This window comes from Strix aluco, chromosome 11 (assembly GCF_031877795.1).
Source record: "Strix aluco isolate bStrAlu1 chromosome 11, bStrAlu1.hap1, whole genome shotgun sequence".
NCBI lineage: Eukaryota > Metazoa > Chordata > Aves > Strigiformes > Strigidae > Strix > Strix aluco.
This window is the reverse complement of record NC_133941.1, coordinates 3,162,553-3,182,396: the sequence shown is the minus strand read 5'-3', so window position 1 is coordinate 3,182,396 and position 19,844 is coordinate 3,162,553. Positions and strand designations below refer to the sequence as shown.

At 45.8% G+C, this 19,844-nt stretch overlaps 1 protein-coding gene across 2 annotated transcripts in view; it reads right to left on the bottom strand.

Moving 5' to 3' along the window:
* Positions 1-11,365, bottom strand: part of PLXNB1 (plexin B1) — an 83,881-nt gene extending 72,516 nt beyond the window's left edge. Inside the window, exon 1 of one of the 2 annotated variants that reach the window (XM_074835789.1) lies at positions 11,304-11,365. The gene's annotated coding sequence lies outside the window, so the exon portion shown is untranslated. The remainder of the gene's footprint in view (positions 1-11,303) is intronic. The other variant, XM_074835793.1, reaches the window with a different exon arrangement.
* Between the last annotated feature and the right edge of the window lie 8,479 nt (positions 11,366-19,844).

Sequence of the window (19,844 nt, the reverse complement as noted above, 5' to 3'; positions counted from 1 at the left end):
TAGACTAGAGGCCTTTGGAGGTCAAAACATAAGTTCACTGCTCTCCTAGTAGTTTGCTCCAATGGCTCCATCATTCTTTCTGGCAGCAAGGCCAGTCTAATTTCTTATTTGTTTGCTTTTCTGCCTTCAGCCATTAATTCCTTCTCTGCTGGATTAAAGAGTAGCTCCTCAGTCAATTAGGCACATGCTTTAACCAAGTCACATTTCGATAGCTTTTTTAGCAATCAACAGATCGGTCCTGTCAGTCTCTCATTACAAGGCACCTTCCTGAGTGCTTGAACAACTTATAACTTTTTTTTTTTTAAATAGCAATTTGATTGTCATCCCCCCTACCTCCTCCCCCTTCTTCAGGGTCACTGCTTTTGTGAAGCACACAATCGGTAAACGATCAGCATCTCTGGCACACAGAAGTCTATACTTGCCTGTATCAGATGGATGTTATTTCACTAGACCCGTTTTACAGCATAACGGAGGAGCTACAGAAATCATAGACTGCAAAGATTATATCAGCGAGCTAACAGTCAATTAACTGACTGCACTGAGTGTAGGGAGCTCATATCTTTCTTAGTCACCATTTAATCATTTCTCCAAAAGCTCTAAGGAAAACTTCACTACTTGATCCCCATCCTGCTAAAGACTTACGTACTATTCAGGATCTTCATGGAAGAAAATCCCAGCAGACCTGTCGTTTCCAGTCACGGTCTTGAACTTGCCCTCAGCATTGCCTGCCCCTCTGCTGAATCAACATTAGCAGTGGCTTTAGATTTATTTCCAGAATACTGATGAACTATTGAACAGCACATAGCACTGATGCTCGCTAAAGACACCTACTAGGAATACCACTTTCCAACATGTCCCCAGTAACCCATGATTTCAAACACATCAGCCTTTTTTTTTTTTTTTTAATTAAATAATTATGAGGTATGCTGTTGATGTTGGCACAGTTCAATTATTCATACCATTGTACTACTCCAAGTCAAACATCCTAAGAAATACATTAGATGAACACAGTCACCTGCTGCCGTGTACTCACGTGTTTCTTTCCAGCTGGTCTTTCTTTTTATTAACACAACCGAATCCTTCAGAGCTATATATCCTCTGAAGTATACATCAAAACCAATAACTACCCATCTCAAATCTCCCCAAAGACCCGAGTTATTCAAGATCACTGCTTGAAAAGCATTAGTTCCTTGTAGATGTTAACCAGACTCTCCATATCACGAGGACTAGTACCTCCTACTATTTTTGTTCTAGCAGGAGGCCCATTGAACTTCCACCTCCAACCAGTATTTCCATTTAGCGACAGTTCTCACTGTGTTATATGTCAAATGCACATCTAAGTTCACAAAGAGCACAAGGCAGAGAGCTTATGCCCTGCGTGCAGGCAGGAGCCCAGGCCAAGGTTTGGGTGTGGGTCAGTGTGATAGCAGGAAGGGCCGCCCGTTATAGCACTCAGAAGAAAATAATTCCAAGGCAATAGCGTAGAATGAGACATGTGGCTTTTATCAATCTTTAACTTGGTATTTTCAAAGCAAAAAACTTACTTGCCATTGTGAACCCCCCCAGCCCAGCTACTGGGAAACACTAATACCTGGCTGTCTATCAGGGACACTATCCTCTCGGATGGCATCCTCAGCATAGCTTTGAGTAGGAGGAGCATGCAGCCTCTGGAAAACTGGTGGCACGGAAGGCTACCCATCAGTTTTAACAGCAGAAAGTCTGTTCATATTTATGCATGACTGCTCAAGTGAACTGCGTGACTGCTTTTGTTGATCTTAACAATCTATTCTTTCAGTAAGAACACCAGGAGGAAGCCACGCTGGGACTGGGCAAGGGAAAAAACCCACCCTATGGACATAGTGAATGGGACAGAAAATTCCCCTACAAATTCTGTAAGTTTATTTGCAGTGACGCTCTGCATTGACTTTTCTAGCAGCCCAAGCCACACCACAGTAGTCATTTTGACTAAATCTACTTTAGAAATTGATTAGACCATTGATTTTTTCATAGCTTAGATAAAGACAAAGTGACCTTTCCATTCCACAAAAAACAAAGGGAATTAACACATGTAAACAGAGCCTTCGTTTTAAAGGAAGTGTTTTGCTCCCTTAGAAGGGAAGTCCTGTAATGCTTTATTTTTCTTGCAGCTCTCAAAAGATCAATTCTCCTTCCTTCACTTGAGCTTTTCACCCTTATGTTCAAAACAGGCCAAAGGGGCAAGACTTCTCAGAGCATATACAGAAGAGCAGCCTGAAGACAAATACAATACAGATCTTCCTATAGGTCACTGAGTGGTAAAGAAACCAGTAGCAGTTTGTAGACTAACAATTCTAATTCAGTCAAGTAAAGCAGCATCACAGAGGACAGTTCCCAGTAGCACTAACAGTTTCATAAGCACCAAACGTTTAATGCTTCCTCTATACAAAAAAGAATTTCGATAAGTATTCATTACAAAGTGGAATAACACATGTTTATATCGGTTGAAACCATTTCCCTCGTGGATCACTGCACGTATATGATTTCTACCTGCTTAAAATAAACACGTTGCATTTTGGGCAAGGTTCCATTATTAGGACCTTGTGCCTTCTGGTACTTCCTACACAGTGCACTCGGGGATGCAGATTACAATCCTAGAGCTGAATAGCCAGGTGTCATTTGTGTTTTGATGATCCAATAGGCTCTGGCAGCCTGCAGAGAACACAGAGCCTGTAACTGTCGCTGCAGCACCCATTAGGATCACACTGTGCTGGCAGCACTGGGAGGAAGGTAAACAGACCCATAGCCCAATGGCTTTCAAACATTTGGGAGGCAATCGAGGCAAAGGAAAGGATGAAACCTCAGAACTGCAAGTGCGGGTCATTCTCCTGTAACAGTTTTGCTCAGAGCAGCAGCATCCCAGGACTCGCCTGCTGCTGCTGACCACCTGCGCCAGACACAGACACAAACCTTTGATCAGCAACAGAACATCAAACTGCAAAACTACTTAACCAGAAACATTCAAGTTTCTTGGGGCTGTGTGAGCAGAATGCCAGCATGCACGCTGCTCCCAGCAGGACCTCCATCACTGTCATCACCTGGAAGGTAAACACTGTTTAGATATTATTTGTCCGTAGCTAGTGAGTCTGGCATTCATAGATGCACTGTGGTGGTGGGATGCTGTAGATGTATCTGAATAATTGGCTCCAAAATAACATGAGTCTGCAATACCGACATCAGCTTGCCTACTCTTTCTACTCTTTACAACCTTTATTCACAGATTTCTACAGAGACAGCTCTCCACAGTGTTGTGAAGCCTAGTTATGCATTATGGAACAGTGGCCAGTATCAATATGGCTCATTAAGGAAAGCTTCACGATGCCACCACCCTGCACTTACAGGCTTCGGTACCACAATGAAACAGAACAATTCTTTGCGAGACCGTTGATGGCAAGCAGGCCTTCTGTGTTTTGCGGACAGAAAATGAATTTACAAGGTTCAAGTATCCAGAACACAGTCCTGTTACTACAACACACAGGAACAGTTTTAAAATACAATAAGCAAGAAAGCGTGATTGTCAGAACTACCCCAGAAGCCTTTAGATTTGTGGCACTCCGCTGAGCTTGTTACTGAGCCTACTGACACAGGCTTTCACTTCCCCTGCAGATCAGTTCAGTGTTGAGAAGGAAGGGGCCACGGTGTCTTGGGCACTATGAGGACAGAGACTTGACTGTCCCAAGCCCAGAAAAAGCAAAACAGGCTAAATGGCTCTTTCATCTGTTCCTGTGCAGCTGCTCATATGGCCACACTGCCAGCACACGCAGCCCCTACTCCCCATCTACTGCCCCTGCAGAGAGCAACCTTGCAGGTAGCTGCCCTTTCGGTAGCACAGAGAACAAGAACAGCATTTGCAGAGCAGCTGCTCTACCCCGCTGCTCCTTTTTCTTTAGCTCTACATCATCTCAGCAGTGCTGGGCACAGAGCACAAGCAGACACTCCAGCACTGAGACTCCAACTGCCTGTTACTGCGGCCAAGGAGCTCAGAATACTGAGTCACTCGGAGATGGCAGTGCCGCAGGGACTGTTCTGCCTTCTTGACAATTCAAATTTTGCCTATGCTGCCAAGACAACAAGCTGGTAGCAGGCACCCAGGGACATTTTGTAATTGCACATGCACCTCTGTAGGCTGTCACACACCTGGAGAACATTTTCTGGTTACAAATCCCAAGACGACAGGAAAAATCTAGACCAAGGAAACAAAGAAACAGTAAAAGAGCCAGTGCTACCCATTACAGCACTAGCAGTCCCCCAGAAGGCATAGGCATGCAAGGGAACCACACCTCTTGATTGTAGCCATGAGAAAGCTGCACTGACATGCAGGCCAAGCAGCAAAAAGCACTTGCGATCTTTGTCTTAAATCTCTCTCAAGTCGCAGGTTGACATGAAATGCAATCCAAAATCTGTTTCAGCTAAGCCAAGGATCAGAATATAAATTCACAAATGCCTTGGTCTCCCTAGGCCCTTCAACATTTCCACAGTCTCATTTCAGCAATTTCTCTCAAAATGCTAAACTAGCTAAAAAGAGTTGGCAAATAAACAGATCCCCCAGTTGCTACTTCCCTGTTTCCCACAGTGGCACACATCGCTCCCATGCAATTAATTCAGCTGCACACCCATTTTACCATTCTCTTGGGCAGAATCATTCAGTAATGGACTGCAACCTGTATGCAAGAAGTCAAGCAGTAAGCAAATAAAGATCAAAACATTGGTGGCAGTGGGATTCAGAAGCCCAGGAACTGCTTTTGCGCTAGAGATCTCCAGCACGTACATTTTTTGGCTACACTAAAGGTAGGAGACAGCCTAGGACAGGTGAGAAGAGCTCATGACCCTGGTGTGTGGAAGACAGCAGACAGATGATCCTAGAAGAGTTACCAAAATGCTCTCACATACGATAATTTACTATTAGGTAATTCACTAAAAGAATTGCTCTCTCCAGCATTTTAAGAAGGTTAGTCTGATGCAAAAAAATCTTGGGATCAAAGCTAAAAGTGCTGAAGAGAGAGTTGCTTCAGGGGCATTAACTCCAAGCTGTCCAAAACCCTACACCAACTTCAGTCATAACATTATTTCTGACAAAGTCTCATCCGGCAGGAGCATCTCTGAAGCCCTGGTTCCTGTGCTTTAAATTGTTGTTGCATGAAAGACTTCCAGCTGAGCACAGAGCATTTGCAGGGCACTGTCAAGAGCATATTCTGGAGCATTTGTTCAGCCAGCTGTTCACAGAAGTTAGGATTTCTTTATGGAGACTGGAGTACCCAGAAACTCCTCAGTCTCACACAGGAGGATGGGGGCATGGCCACTTGTAAGCAACAGAGGGATTTCAAGAGTGCGGAGTCTCCAGGAGTCACGACCAGAGAGGGGGGAAACAGACTGTGCTCCAGCTGTTAAGGTAACTCCACACAAAGAACAGGGAGGCCACCTAACCAGAATATGAAATGCCGCAGTATAGGAGAGCTAAAGGAACAGAGATTGAAACAAAAATAATTTTGAAACAGGCATACATGGGCAGAAACCTTAAGCTGAAAACACTACTTTCTATGTAGCAATTTTCAGAATTATTATAATAGGGTAAGATGTCAAATATACCCATTCTATCTATAGAATGACATGCAATTCAGTCAGAAAACTAGTTTCATCAGCATAGACAAATGCTTGAATACAATCAACTTCCCCCACCTGCACAGTCCCAGGCACAACTACTTGCCTGCCACAGCAGAGCTGCAGGGAAGGGTAGGACGCAAGAAAGACCGCATTCTCCTCGTGATAACTTCAGTAGCAGTACCAATCCCATCGTTGCAACTCATTTGACATTATGCTGAGATAAGCTGACACGTTTTTTCACTGAAATGCAGAAGCTGCAAAGGCAGCACTGCCTTTAAATTCAGAATTAAGGAAAAGTGCAAAAGAGAATGAGAATGGTGATGGCTTGAAATTCTCTGCACCTGCAGACCCAAAGCTTGTTAGCAACAGCAATCCATTTAGCTAATACATTACAGCTGTGTATCCTGATGGCTCACCACAAATTCTAGGTGGGTTTGGAGCAAGCAGTCACACAACTGCTGAACTCCAGCCCCCAGTACAGAACCAGCCTGGCTAAACCACTGCCAGGAACAAAGATCAATCCACCTCCCACCCCTGAGACATAGGGACAAAAGACTTTCCACATGAGATAGAATGGTAACAGATACAAATAGCAAGATAAAAATACAACGTTCAGATACCTCAAGAAGGGAAATGAACTATCATTTCCTAAAAGAGAGTCGCTATGAAGTTGCAGGAATTTTGAGAGCAGCAGCGCTGGTGCAGAGCAGAGGCTGGGGAAACTCAACCCACTAGTTCCACGTTGATCCGTAGTTAAACTTCAAAGCCAAAAGCAATGCGAAATCTCACACGTCTACCAGGCACAGAAGTGTTCCTCACAGTACTTGCAGCATTTATACTGCAAGCAAATAACTGAAGTTCACATGTGATTAAAGTCTGGCATCTGGGAATTTCCTTAGGATCTATATCATTTGAAGATTCACCTCACATTTTGATCAACATCTAAAATCCTCCTATCAGATCATGCTAACACAAAGTTCTTTTCTACTTCATTTCACACACTCACACACCCCCCCTTTTCTTTTTTGGGAGCAGCAGGCAGGATTTAAAAGTGAAATTCTAACATTAAATTCAGGATATCAGAAATAATTTAAAAAATTGATTCAATCAAAAAAAAAAAATCAAATCCACCTAAACTGACACCATTTGTTTCTTCTTCCCCCCCTGTCCCCCCAAGCAACAGGAGGCAGTGCTTACTTTAGTTAATGAAAAGACGACCTAAATTGCTTCCTGCAACCTCAAAATAGCTCAGATGTCTTAGCTGCTACTTGGCTAAAAAAAAAAAAAAAAATATTAGCAGCAAAAACAAGTCCTCCACATTTATTACTTAAGCAGTTGGGGAGAAAAAGCAGAGCCTTAAAGAGATCATACCAAAGCACTGCGGTTCTTCCATTAGTCAAGGCGGCATGTCGGTACAGGTCGAAACATCCCGCTTCATGTTTTCGCACCTTCGCAGCTTAGCAAGTCTGAGCTCCAGTGACTACAATCCAGGCCAGTTTATTAAGCAGGGGCACACCTCGGGTATCACTATAGCAAACCACAGCATGAAGGCTGATCCTACATGGTTCTAGAGAGCTGCACAGTTAGCAAAAATCCCCCCAGGTGGTTTTCAGAGAGTCCCTAGACTCAGCATGCCGAGGGGGAAGGTCTTTTGGCTCTCACCGCTGTGCTGGAGTGAAGACTGCAACACGTGAGATTACTGTTTCCCAATTGAATTAAGCATCTACTCTGTCTCCTGGAACAACAGTATCATGTCACAAGACCATGCACATGCTCCATGTCTCAAATGCTTGTCCCTGAAAAACACATGCAGGGATTTTCTAAGAATTGTCTTCTGGCACGGAGACCACACCAGACAATGCTCAAATAAACGATCAATATGAATCTTCTCTAAAGACATCATCCCAACCATCAGGTCATCGAAGATGCCTCCATTAATAGGACAAGGAAAACGATACCAGCACAATGAAAGACCAGCTGGCACATTCCCATAAAGGCAAAAGCAGCCCTCCTGTGGTTTTGATGAACAGCGGAAGATGAATCTTTTCAGATACAGTAATCCTGCAATCAGATACTCACGAGAAGTGAAAATAAATGCAAATCAAATCCAGGGCTTTAACAGATTATGGGGAATGCAAAGGAGAATCAGTAGAATGCACCAGCTTTCCAGCACTTGGAGCACAAAGACGTTTCACTGAAGATCCAGGTGAGCAAAAAGGGCACCAGTCCAACTGCTGCTTCCTGAAACTAGCTTGTATCTAGAGGGCTAATTCTTACAAGAAAGCAGGCAGGCTCATGCCTCCTCTGACTGCTACCACCCTGCAAGTTGGGATGAATAAAAGTCCTATCATCTCCTCCAGGATGTCCTTATGCAAGATGGGGAGGGTTCAACTCAGAACTTGGCTACAACAGCCAATTTGAAGTTTCAGGGGAAAAAGCCCGACAGCTACAAACAAACAAAAACAGAACAGATGGAGAGGCAGCCAGGGAGGAGGAGAAGCTGAAGTCCTTGTGAGTTTGCTTTGACGGGCAGCAGGAACAACTGAGACAGAGGAAGATGACAGAAGAGAAATAACGTGAATCTGACCAATTCAGAAACAAAGCTTGTACCACAAAAAATACCAAGCGTTTGTGGGAAGCGGCTGCTTCACCTTCTGGCAAACTTCCCCTCATCTGTTGTTCTCCCTCCCCAGGTGACACAAAAGCATAAAGCATTTCTTCTACTGAAAAAGATACCATGCCTCCCTGTACCCGACACTGCTGGCTAAATGGACCACTCCAGAAAGCAAATAATGGAAGGCAGCAAGTGCAATTACTTTTGTTTTCCTGTTGGACAGTACTGGATAGCACACACCCCACACACAGACAACCTGGGTGGGTGCTTTTTCCTTCAGAGCACACCCAACATACAACTGGCATCGCTTATTTGGCAGGCAGTGTCTCTCCAGGCACATGGGGCCACCTCCAGCAGCACCAGATACTTTCCAGACTCGTTCAGCCCTCGCAGTCTCTGCTGATGCTGCCAGGAAAGCCCAAGCGTGCCAGCGGCAGCAACACTCGCAGAAACAACCCTGCTTTGCACAAAGACTGGCACCGAAGCGAAGGGAATGGCTCTGTGGGCTCCTTACAACCCTCTGTCAGCTATTCCCTCTGCCCTTATATGGGAACATCCCGTGGCCCCGCTGGGAATATGATGCTGTTGGTGGATGTGAAAGGTAAGGCAATACCTGAGCTGTCAGCACACGAGGACAGAATTTTTCTTTTCCGAAAAGCAGAGTCTAGGAGCCCAAACTCTTTAGAGCACTTACGTGGGAGAAAGCAAGAGATTAGAGTGTCAACTGCTGACAGTCTGCACCCACCTTCCTCAAGAGAGTTATGCCGGTAATTTTAATCTTATTAAATATTGTTAATCGTATTACTAACCTAACTCTTTTCACATGTTGGAAGAAATTTAAAGAGAAAATGCCGTATATGAACCACACTATGTTAAATGCTTTCTAGACAAATCTCAATTCAGGGCAAGTCCCTGGCTTGCAGATTCCAGCTCTGCTACACACAGGTGTGGATGAGCATGGAAATAGTCTGCTCAGCACCAGATTACCTAGACATCACCTTCCCTGCCAGATTCTTCTCTGTCCATAACCTGCTTGTTTTCTTGTCCTGGGATTCTGCTAGCCATTCCTGGACTCTCAAAGTGACCCTATTAAAACCTATGCAATTTGATGTCTGATTTGTAACTGCCAAGGGGAAACACCAATTTCCCCATTAGAATGCAAAACCACATAGCACAACAAGCTCAGTGCATCAGCTTCCTCCCAAATCAGGGCGAATGCCTCCACCACCGGCTTGGCTCCCAACATCACACAGACACATCATTAATGTAACACTCACCGATTTTTGCATTTTATACACAATGCATAACACAGGAGTCCTGTGACCTCCGCTCAAAAAGAAAAAGTGAGGCCAGATATGAGCAGACCCACACCCAGCACTCCACCTTACGCAGAAAGACACTTGTTTAGTAAAATATCAACCCCAGTGCTTTACAACACTCAGGATCATAGCCCCTTCCTTTGTAGCTACAGCAACAGCCCAGATAGTCTCTCAAGACTACTCCTGTTCCAGACTGCTGCCCTGAGATAAAGCAGCAGTCACAGAAAGTTTAGATTTGAGAAAAGAAAGATCTCAAATTGCACTGATGTAACAGAAAACACACCTGCTTAGGGGGCCCAAACACTTGCTGCAAACTGTTCAAAAGGAATGCGTTCAAGGTGGAAAATGAGATCTCCAGGAGAACAGGACTTAACCACTCAGTTTCAGTACAGACAGTAAAAATCAATGCTGAAGGGAAAAAGGTGAACACATGGTTTTCCCGAAGTTAAAGGGATTGTATTTATCAGAGAGGCACCTTCTAACACTTTTTTACTGTTGCTGGAAAAAGTGTTGAACAGACTGAAGAAGGCAGACAAGTTAGCCTCCCTCAAGTTAATGATTTAAATGTATTTGTAAGTTAGAAAACAGATGTAATTATTAAGCAACTTTGCTTTTGCTAGAAGGCAGTTATTGCTACCTCTGAGGTTGAAGTCTCGGGAATATAATGATACTGACTAGTAATACTATTTTTTTAAGACACCGCCTGGCTTCAGCCATTGTTTACTGCCACACCATTTGCTACCAGCCCTCAAAACCCCGATACAGGGTTTAGAAGAATTCACTCATCAATCCTTTTGCTGATTAAAAAGTCATCTTGAAGCTCCTCAAATAACATACCCCCTGAGTAACTTGTAGCTCTTCCGCTGTGTTAGAAAGTTCTCAGCATCCTCTGAAAACAGCATCCACATCAAACAGGGACACCGCACTCCAGCACCCGCCCCCACAACCACACCACACAGGTGAAAACTCTTTCACAATCCCCACTTCGAGCATTACAGAAAACTCACATATAATTTTTTCCACGTTTCGCACTGTTTATCCCAACGTGCTCCCGGCGACTTCCAAACAGCTTTCCCAGCGCTGCTGCTCTTTGCCAGAAGACTGTTTCCCCACTAGTGCCTTTTCCCGGAGGCACAGCTCCACCAGTGCCCTCCCGGGCCCGGTCCTCGCCCCGCCACCAGCCCGGTGCCACCCCCCACCGCTCCGCTCCCAGCGCTAGGACGCGGTGGACGTTCCCGGTCCCACTAACCCGCTCTCCCCGCGCCCAGCCGCAACCCGCTTCACCGCCGCTTGCCCTCGCTGCCCAGCCCGTGGTGCCTCCGGGGGTCGCCAGCCCCGCCGCCCGCTCCTCCTCCCGGTAGCGGAGCCGCAACGGCCGGCCGCCCCAGCGCGGGGGGGGGGGGGGGGATCGGGGGGTGGTGGGGGGGGGGGGATCGGGGGGTGGTGGGGGGGGGTGTGTGTGTCTGTGTGCGAGGGGGGGTTACCCTGCCCACCGGAGCCACACCAGCTCGCCCCACCCCGCCAGGCCGCGGCCCGGCCCCGCCGCTCCTGAGGGGCCGCGCCCATCCCCCCACGCGGAGACAAAGCGCGGCCCCCGGGCGGCACCTGCCGCCGGCCGCTGACCCCCGCCAACGCGCCGCCGGCGCCCTCCCCACAACCCGCCCCCGGGCCGGGCTTGGCTTGGCAGCAGCCCGTGACCCACCGCCGTCCCCGCCGCCGCCACCGCCCCTCACCTGCCGCGGCGGCCGCGCCGCCCCGCTCCCTGCCACCCCCGAGCAGCGCTGCCCGCACCGAGCCGCGGAGCGACAGCCCCGCCCCGCGGGGGCACGCGCCACCCCGCCCCCCGGCCCCGCTCCTCCAATAGCAGCCCACCGCCCCGCCGAGGCCCCGCCCCCCGCGGCCGCCCCGTTCCGCGGGGTCCTAGCGCGGGCCGGCTGCCCCCCCCGCCCACCACGCCCGCGGCCGGCGGCGAGACCCCATTGGCTGCCGCCGCCGGCGGGGCGTGGCCACAGGCCCCCCTCAGCGCCGCGGCAGCCTCCCGTCAGCAGCGTCCCGCCAACACCGGGCCCGGCCTTCGCCCGCCCAGCTGGAAGCGGTGTCTGACGGGGAAGGGGCTTCTGTCGCCCCGAAACAACGAGCCTCGGCCCTTCACGAGTCACCCCGAAGCCGTTGCTGGGCAAGCCCTGGTGAAGGACCCGGCTGTGGCAGATGTTCTGGGTGTTACCGCCAAAAACTGTCGTGGCTGCTGTTCCAGAGGTGTTTGCAGCCACTATGTTGGGAGCTGGACTTAAAACTATATGTTCTGGAAGAAATCACAGCATTTCTCTTCTCTCTGTATTTCACAGCAACGTAATTTTGCTGTTTGGTTCGATAAGCCTTTGTGCTTGGCTGTCTTCAGCCAAGAGGTACGAGTGAGTGGGAACCTACAGCGATGCAGTACGGACGGCGCACAGGGAGCAAAATCTGATAGCAAAACCAGTTTCTACTTACTTAGGAATCATCCTGCACACACACGGCATCAGGCTAATGCAGCTAAGATACAGCACAGTTCCCATTTGCAGAGTATGTGGGAACCAGGACACCAGCAAGATTCAAGAATGTGGCAAAAGCATAATTACCTCTGGTTACAGAACAGCAACGTACCATTCCGTCTGAAAGTCAGTGGAGACAAAAGCATCATAAAGCAGAAGTGCCTGAAGTGGTATGTTAGAATCACAGACTGGTTTGGGTTGGAAGGGACCTTAAAGATCATCTAGTCCCAACCCCCTGCTACGGGCAGGGACACCTTCCACTAGCCCAGGTTGCCCAAAGCCCCGTCCAACCTGGCCTTGAACCCTTCCAGGGAGGGGGCAGCCACAGCTTCTCTGGGCAACCTGTGCCAGGGCTTCAACACCCTCACAGTAAGGAATTTCTTCCTTGTATCTAATCTAAATCTACTCTCTTTCAGTTTAAAACTGTTCCCCCTCATCCTGTCCCTCCCCACCTTTCCTGTAGCCCCTTTAAGTCCTGGGAGGCTGCTCTAAGGTCTCCCTGGAGCCTTCTCTTCTCCAGCTGAACCCCCCCAACTCTCTCAGCCTGTCCTCACAGGGGAGGTGCTCCAGCCCCCCGAGCATCTTCGTGGCCTCCTCTGGCCCCGCTCGAGCATGTCCATGTCCTTCTGATGTTGGTGCCCCCAGAGCTGGACCCAGCACTGCAGGGGGGTCTCACAAGAGCGGAGCAGAGGGGGAGAATCCCCCCCCCCCTCACCCTGCTGGCCACACTGCTCTGGATGCAGCCCAGGACACAGTTGGCTTTCTGGGCTGCGAGCGCACATTGCTGGCTCATGGTCAGTTTTCCATCCACTAACACCCCCAAGTCCTTCTCCCTGGGGCTGCTCTCAATCCACTCCTCGCCCAGCCTGTGCTTGTGCTTGGGATTGCCCCGACCCATGGGCAGGACCTTGCCCTTGACCTTGTTGAACCTCATGAGGTTCACACAGGCCCAGCTCTCCAGCCTGTCCAGGTCCCTCTGGATGGCACATCCCTTCCCTCCAGCGTGTCGACCGCACCACACAGCTTGGTGCTGTTGGTGAACTTGCTGAGGGTGCCTCGATCCCACTCTCGGTGTCTCCAACAAAGGTGTTAAACAGCGCCAGTCCCAACAGCCACCCCTGAGGGCACCACTCGTCACTGCTCTCCACTTGGACATCGAGCCCTTGACCACAACTCTTTGAGTGCGACCATCCAGCCAATTCCTTATCCACCAAGTGGTCCATCTGTCAAATCCATGTCTCTCCAATGTAGAGACAAGGATTTTGTGCGGGACAGTGTCAAATGCCTTGCACAAGTCCAGGTAGATGACGTGATGTTTAATATAAACTGACTGCTGGTTATGTGATTTTTATCCCTGTGAAGCTGGAAGCTCCGTTCATGAGAAGGGCAGAGGCTGGTGCTCTGTGTAACAGAGGCACTTCTTGCCCCTGAGAACTGACTGCATAAAATCCTCTCTCTGAATTAGGGGTAAGTTCTGTCAGTAACAGCTCTGCAGAGGGACAGAATTAATGCTCCCATTTTTCTCACTCACACTGTAACCTCTGTGTTCCCCAGACGTGCTGGATTCTGTTGTGTCGTTGTACAGTTACTCTAACAACTGACTTGCTATACATGACTGACTGTATGTACTGAATACAATTACACAGCCCAGTGGCCATTTGCCTGCTGAGCTGACTGCCAGATGTTTGGAAATCCCAGACAAAAGATTAAGTTATGCCTTTACCATCCAGCCACAAAATCCACGTGGAAAAAGGACATATCTGAGGACATGTAGAAGTGATACAGTAGCTGTAGGTTAAAGCAAACTCTGAGGAAGAAGAAAGAGGCACTGGCCTGGGTAGCGCAAAGTACAGAATTCACTGTATGCCAGAGGTGCCCATCACAATTTTTTGGCTAGATGGAGCTCCGCACAAGACACAAAGCTGCTCTGAAAGTCTGAATCAGGCTTCCTCCCACATGCATTTCTGACATTTCAGAAGAGTATAGCTCGTACAAGTCCCATGTCCAGAAGTGTTATTACACACCTACTTTCTTTGTTACAATCCATCAGCCTCTCACACTCCCACCCCCAGCGCAAAAAGCAACTATTTTATGAAGGAAAAAAATATGTCTGAAAGTTTAGACATGCTGCACAGTCCCCAGGATCTGGCAGCACGATCACAGTCCCCCAAAGGAAGGATTCTTTCAGAGGCAGCTGCTGGCTGCCTCTCTGGACCTTTGCTCCTTGGTGCTTCATTATGCTGAGGAGTCCTTGGGGCTCACTGTAGGCAGAGCCCATGAGGACTCTCATGAGAAGATGATCCCTTACTTGCTCCTCTCCCCGCACAGACAAAACCATCCTATTACCACACCCTACCCACTGAATCGCTCTTCAGGTTAGAGCTCACTGAACAGACTATCTCACTAATCAGAGACTTTTTAAGTGCACTCAAATTGCTTCCACCAAAATCCAGTTTTGGTGACTAAGAGCATTAAAAAAAACCCCCAATTTTTCTTTGCTCCAACCCATTCCTGACTCAAAACACTAATCCCCTTTGTGCTTTTCCTCCAGAGCCAGTCCCAACCTGCAGCCCCTTCTGTCTGGTAAAAAACATCTGCAAGCTTCACTGAAAAAGCAGCAAAAAGCCCCATGAGAGCACATTGGAAAAGAGCAGCTTTTCCTTCTGTCCCATGGCAGGGCTGGCGCAGGGAGCTGGCTGCAGGGTCTGCCTTGGGAGCAGGGCAGGAAGAGCTTCTGTGCACCTGAAGGATGCTATAGTGCCCCACTCCTACCCCACTTACTGTACTTACAGCCCTCCAGACTGACAAGGATATTGTAAAAAAATCACCATGGGATTATACATCACCTCTTCAGGGAGGAGTTTTGACTGGTCTGCACAAAAATCTTTTGCAGTTCTTAAAAATAAACTAGAGAAAAAAACTAGTTCTCAAGCATTACACAGCTGAAAACAGCGTCACACAAAACAAACATATTGAGGAACAAATTTAAACAGTTTTTCCATTTGTTCAGAAGCTTTTTTTAACATATTTAAATCCATAAAGGATCCTCCTCTATAAAAGCCCTTGTTCATGTCTGGTTCTAAGCAGGTTAGCTGAGTTTCTTACGTAACTATTATGATAATCACAAGGATAGCAGCTGCTTATGCTCCTTTTGATTTTCTTCTTACTCTTCCTCCCCTCCACGCAGGAGATGAGATGCGTTAAGAAAGTCACGAGGGATATCTGAATACTGTCTATGGCTTCTGGGAATAAACTGCATTTAGAGCAGGAATTCAGGGACCAACAGAAGGTTGACTACATCTACTCTACTTTAAATCTGACTGTTAACGTTTTCAGTTTGTCAGAACATTTAGAAACAGCATTAAAGTCTTCATTACCCTCATTTGGGCACCTACAGTTCTGCTAGCAGCAGTCTGCGGATGTCTAAGGATCTGCTTTTGAACATGCCTTGCAGACCGTGCAGCCTGAACAGTGTCTGAACAGTCCCAGAACCTGTGGCAGCAGAGTAAGAGACTCTCTCAGCACAGATCTAATTGCACAGGTTTATTTTTCTCTCTGCAGAACACAGCAAAACAAGCTTGGGAAGCCCATGACAATCCCTTTATCTTGGAGCTCTGTGGTCTAAGCATTACGCATGTCCAATGTCACCATGAACAAGTTTTCCAGCCTCATAGTTGAGGGCTCCAGCCACACAGATTGTCACAACCACCTCCACGAAGAGCAAGAATTAGATGTATCTGATGAAGTAGATTACATGCACCAAACTAATACAGAGGGCTGGGTGATCAGCTCACTGAATCAACACAGATGATGTGTTGTTTGGTGTTTGTTTTTTTTTTTTTAAAACAAGTCTTGAAGCACAGGAAAGTTCCTGAGAGTGTATGATACACCAGAATTTAAACAGAATAATCTTTAATGGGCCAGCTAGCGCCAGGCAAACTCACAGAAAGCCCAGTGTAGGCTGCAGCCATTTGAAGGCTTACAACAGAAATGTGCAAAGTTCTATTAAAAACAGCCTTTAAAAAACCTCCCTGCATAGTATTTCAAAATTGGCTGAGAAGTCACCTCACAAATTTGGTTCTGAAAAATAATTACTAAAGGTGATACTTTTGGGGTCATACTTTATTGCAGCTGTGCACTTTCCCTCTCTCCTGGTGCCTAACTCCATGTGGCTCATAGTAACCTGAGCTATTATTTTCTCAGCACAACACTTTCTCATTCTTCTACAACCTGCAATATAGGATAACCTGCACTAGGGTGACTAGGACATCAAATTCTCCATAGACTCTCCCACTTTATTTAAAAAAAAAAAAAAAAGAGAAGCTGTTGTCAGAACAGAAAAGTTTGAAAACTGTTGTCTGAATCCATCCTGTCCCAGGACAGAATCTGTCTATATCTGTGTCAAACCTAGTGATATTTATCTAAACTGTTCCTAATATCTTCCCATGGTGGAAACTCCAAAACCTTGCCATGACCATAATTACTGAAGGTTTAATTCTCCTGAAAAATAAAAATTGTGACCCAGCTGTTTTTTGCTGTATTTCTGTACACACCTTCTTAGATTATCCACCAACTGTCAAACACCAGAAATCGCACTTCTCTGTGTTTTATGAGGAAGGTCACAAATATAACTTGCTAGCAAAAACCTGGCAATAAAATACAGTTCTAAATATATTGCAGACAAACCCAGCATTGTCTCCCTTTCCCTCGCTCAGGAACCTCAATCCTACTGCAAATCTCAATCCTGTTTCTGAAGTAAACAGGACATCTCTACCACTCCTAAACTTCATAAAGGGGGAAGTATTTGTTTTTAGAAGGTATTCTGTGAAAGAAACTGTCTTTTCCAAACAGAGAGTTACAATGAAATCAACAGGAGCACCTGCAACTTCCAACCAGGATTTTAGAATGTTGGAACATTCAAAACTCGAGTGTTAATAAATAAATATATATATCCTGATAGTGACACTATATATAATTGCTTTTGTCCTGTATTCATAAGCAACATTTGCTATTCCTTTCCTGAGTGGAAGAAATGGCAACTTTTCTCTTCAGAATGCACCTACTGTTAGAAGTCTGCAGTGACCTCATTAAAAGTTATTTCCACAGCCACCAGGCTGTTTGCTTTTGAGTTACTAGTGGTTTCTCATAGAGCAGGAAGAACTCAAAATAGCTTAGCATGGGCCAAGCTCAGGCCACTGCCACCCATTTCTTTACAGTTAATGTCTATCAAAGGGCTTCCTGTTGCTCTTACTAGGTTCTCTCTTTAATTGATCTTCTGTGTCCTGATTGACAGTGGAATTAACCTGAATCAGCACTGGCTTTCTCTGACCTATACACAATGCACAGGTCAGTCCCTGGCCTCACTAGACCTCTACAAGCTATTGCAATCACCATCCCTCCTGGCTGATGAGTGTTTGGGACACAGGGCTGGCTAAACTGTCCTGCCCAGAGAGGACTTTGCTCACAGAGAGAGCAAGAATTTAAGTCTCAAAAGGCCTTAGGAAGCAGAACTTGCTTGTTGAGGAAAGCTTCTGCTAAGAGACCTCACTCCAAAAGTGAAACTCAACTATCTCTTATAAACTTTGTTAATAATCCACAGGTATGCAACAGGATATTTTTTTTTTTTTTTAATAAAACAGCCCAGAACAGCACAGGCAATGAACTATTCATTTAGCCATGGCTGAATCATCAGGAAACATGCACTGAGATGTCACCGTGCATTGTGTAAATCACTGTTGGTAGTGCAAATGGACCTGAACTAATGTGAGTGCCCACATAAACACCTCTATACAGCTGTGCTGATTTGTTCTAACTTGTCTATTTGCTGCTGCGTTACCATGACAAAGGTTTAGCATAAAATACTGAGCAGATTATGTGTTTTCCTGGATATTGCCTTCAGCTAGCTCAGGTACAGCTGTTACTGTTGCAGCCACACCTTCTGGCTTTGGGGTATACATAAGGCGCAGAATTCAAACTACACGTTTAGATCATTGCCACAATGGAGTGATGATTAATCCAGGATTGAGGGAATATACAAATCTGCCCGCCTAATTATTAGACACAGTTAATTACAAGGGTTTTTTCCTAACTGAAATTATTCTGCTGTCACTTCACATACAAGGATTTAGCAAGGAAGAGCAGACATAAGAGAACCACAGTAATCACTTGTAACAATGAGTTCTGCCAGCTGCACAACGCTGCACACAGAATTTGTTCCTGAATCTTCCAAACTCCCTACGAAGGATGAGATCCAGTTATTTCCATCTTGATACACATCACACTTTCCAGCTCTACTCAAGTTTCAGGCTGTGTATTTCAAACAATCATTTATCACAGATTTATTTGCTACTGTTCTCACTGACTGACTTTTTCCTCCCGTAACTATGTAATGTTAAAGGTACCTATAGTACCTTCTTTAAATGGGTAAAAAGCAGATCTCTTTAGAGCAATAAACAACCCTCAGTTGTGTATTCTCTGATTTATTATATACAAGTATAGCTGCAGACCTACTCCTTTTTGATGCTGCCTTGACTTTCAAGTTTAGCTGCCTACCATTCAGCATTTAAAAACCATGCTCATATATATAATCCAGTTTTTCAGTGATGCTGAGTATCTAAAATTCCAAAATTCAGTCACTTACATAATAACGGGGGGCTTAACTTTACATCGTTAAACTGAATTAAAAAAAAAAACCAACAACAAAAGAGAACAAAATTCTCTGACTAGTGCTGGCAAATTACAAATAGAACCATTGTACTATCCCTTTCCCTTTAATTACACACTTGTCTGATTTTCATCAAGCTCCGGCAAGAAATATAACTTGTAAAAATATTTGTGAAATGAGAAAATGAAATATTATTTGTAAATATTATTTGAAAAATTGTATTGATCTGTATGTATACTTCTTGACGTAGCTAAGTGTATGGAAATTTTTATCCCAGTTCTGAAGCCATCAGATCAAACAGCTTCCCTGACAAATGCTTGTTATTCACTTTACACTCCAAACAATCAACATATAAATCAGCAGTGGTCCTTCCCCAAAACCATCTTTTGCATACTTCATCTCTCTTACAGGTAGTGAATCATCACAGATGTTTCCTAATACTGTTTGTTTATTCGGTCATGTTATAATAGCACCTAATGAAGTTGATGCCTCATACAGCAAATGTCCCTGTCCCAAAGATCTCAGTCTTAGGAGCTTATAATCAAAACCTGAAACTCTTTTAATATGGTTACTGGGCAGAAGAAACTAGAAAGAGCTTATAGAAAAAAAATGCCATATCAGACTGTATACTAAACACAACTTAGTCATTCTGAAATGCTTTCACAAAGGTGTTACAGCATGAAGTGAGCTTGTCACTCCTTTGTTTGCAAAGGCTCCACAGAAGTTCTCGTAGAGCCGGAGTTCGACATCTGATTTGCTTATCCATTACCACCACAGAGAGAAAACTATTTCTTATCACAGCGATACCAACAACTTTGTGTGAGGCCACACACAGATACTGATGCTTAGCTCTTTAGACAAGCATTTTGCTCTCAATCAGCCATTCTTCACCCTCCCAGGAAAAACAAGTAGCCAGACCTTTCATTTTTTTCCAAACAGTATTTTGAAATAGTTTGTGTAACGCTATCACTGTTAACATACCAGCTTAAAAGCACCTGCTGTAGAGTAGCATTTCAATTTCCAGATAGGACAAAATTGAAAAAAGAATAAAAACCAGAGAAAGTTCTCATGAGATACTA